This window comes from Amblyomma mixtum, chromosome 3, assembly GCF_055824585.1.
Source record: "Amblyomma mixtum isolate Tamu chromosome 3, ASM5582458v1, whole genome shotgun sequence".
Lineage (NCBI taxonomy): Eukaryota > Metazoa > Arthropoda > Arachnida > Ixodida > Ixodidae > Amblyomma > Amblyomma mixtum.
In genome coordinates, this window is record NC_143014.1 from 227,421,213 (window position 1) to 227,423,649 (window position 2,437).

Sequence of the window (2,437 nt, forward strand, 5' to 3'; positions counted from 1 at the left end):
GAGTTATTGCTAGTTCCATTTTCTTTTTGCTTTCTTCGTCAAGCCGTGGCATTGCACCAAGGAACTGATGGGTAAAGGCTACTGCGTCTACAAGAGTCGATGAAGAAAGCCTCTGGTAGCATTCATTAAAGGCTTCTTTCATGTGGTCAGTGTCTGCCGATAAGATACCCCCCCCCCCCCCATTCTATTTTATCGATGTGATTTCTTTCAGCGCGCGCTTTTTCTAGACCAAGAGCACGTTTCGATGGCGCTTCGCCAGCAGCTGTGTCTTTCGCCCTTGCCCTCACTAGTGCTCCGCGATAACGCCGTTCTTCCATAAGCTCTATCTTTTGTTTTGTTTTCCTGACATCTTCTATCCATTTCCCAGGCTCTTTGCATTCCTGCTTCATCAGCGTTTGAAGCAGTGCCCTTAGCTCAGCTTCGTCTCTTTTTTCCTTATAACGGATACATGTCGCCCTTTCTGTAGCTTTGGTTTTTAAAGATTCTTTACTTAGCTCCCACTGTTGCCGAATCTTCAGGTTCTTGCGCGGGTTTATTTTCCCTATTTCATCCTTTACTGCTCTGCAGTAGATTTCGTCGTGAAGAAGCGTGTTGTTTAGCTTCCACATTTCCCACGAAAATGCCTTGCTTCGGTTCACCGAGCGTGACGGACGCAGGATCATGAGCTCCGGCGGAGCGGCGATAGCGGCACTTGCTGGCCGCGGAAACAGGTTAGCTGCCGACGCAGATCAATAATACGAAATTGTTTTGCCTACCTTGCCTACAGGACGTGTTGTTGTTAACACGGTGTTTCTTCACGGAGACGTGAGAGCGAGGCCCTACAGGGTGGAAGATTTTCGGGATGCCCTGGCCAACGCTGGTGCGCTCCCCGACGTCGTGGCGTTGGGGGCGTATCAGATTAACCACGTGTGGGCGGTGACGATGAGCACCTCAGAAGCTGCGAAGAAACTTGCTGCCTGCAAAGAGCTACAAGTAAAAGGGCGCCGGTGCATTATTTTCGAACCTGAAGAACAGCAGGTAAAGCTGCGCTTGCATTGGATGCTGCACGGTGTGGCTGACGACGACATCCGTACCGCTTTCGCGGCGTTCGGCAACGTGACGGAGGTGACGCGGGAGCGTTGGCGTGTCCAAGGCTTGAAAGAGAAACGCTCGACCACCAGGACCGTGCTACTGAAGTTGAAGCCGGGAATTAAGGTGGATGATCTGCCACACCAGGTCCGAGTAGCCGGTGAGCTGGCCCTCGTTGTTGTCCCTGGGCGACCGATGCAGTGCCTGCGTTGCCACAGCACGGGTCACGTTCGCCGCGACTGCAAGGTGCCCAGGTGTTCCCTGTCCAGGCGCTACTGACACGTGGACGCGGACTGCGTCCGTACCTACGCGTCAGCTACCGGGCTCGGAAAGGCGAACGACACTGCGGAACTCATGGACATCGCCGAGGCGGAGGACGCAGCCACTGGTACGGACGAGGCGGGCAAGTCGGCTTCCACGCTTGCGACGTCTGGGACTCCCAGTAACGACACCAAAGCGGCCGACGAACCAGAGAGCCAACAGCCGACGGGAGGCTCCCTCGGCGTCTCTAACGAGACGTCAGAGAACGGGACGTCAGAGACGGGGCCCGTAGTCGTCGAGGGAAAGGACCTGAACGAGGACAACCACGAGAATACCGGCGCCCGCACAACAAGCGTCACGCCCCCCGTTATCACCCCGGCGAAGCGTCCCCATGACCAGGCCAGCCCCGAAGGGGATAAAGTGGTAGCTCCCGGCGTCGAGGAGCCCCCTGCAATGACGACTCAAGCCCGGCGTTCGTCGTTACGGCCACGCCCAAACCATGCGGCTGACAAACGGCACTCCTCCGCAGGCAAGGTACAACTCGAGAAGACTGATGTTCTTGCGCCGGATGATACCGGCTGCAACAGTGGCGTCTAGCTGCGCGCTAGACGTGGAAGGTAAGCACCATGCTGTTGGTTCCTTCCTCTTGCGTAAAAATGGCTCCCGCCTCCGCCTTTAGAGTCGCCACATTGAGTGTGAGGGGCCTGGCGGCAAGGAAAAAACAAGGTCAGGTGTACCGACTTATTACGGACCGCGATATAGATGTATTGGCCATGCAGGAGACGAAAGTGGACGGCAACGAAGGAACCGACAGCATGGTGCGGCGTTTCACGACTAGATTTTATGCTGTCGTCAGTCAAGCAGTGGGAACATCGGCTGGCTGCGTGCTTTTTGTAAAGAAGATGCCGGGGCTAGAGGTGCAGGCTTATTTTTCGTGTGTGTATGGCCGGTGTATTGTGCTTGAGTTTTGTGTGAACGGCACTGAGATGCGCATTGTTACCGTGTACGCACCGAATGTGGTTGAGGAAAGGGTTGCCTTTTTCCAAAGCCTCCAAGAGCGCCTTTGCACGGAGAGGCGGCTCATTGTATTAGGTGACTTCAATTGTGT

The 2,437-nt window shown here is 55.2% G+C and overlaps 1 pseudogene; it reads left to right on the top strand.

The window, feature by feature from the left end:
- The first annotated feature begins 651 nt into the window (after positions 1 to 651).
- Positions 652 to 1,926, top strand: LOC149353928 (uncharacterized; annotated as a pseudogene).
- The last annotated feature ends 511 nt before the right edge of the window (positions 1,927 to 2,437 follow it).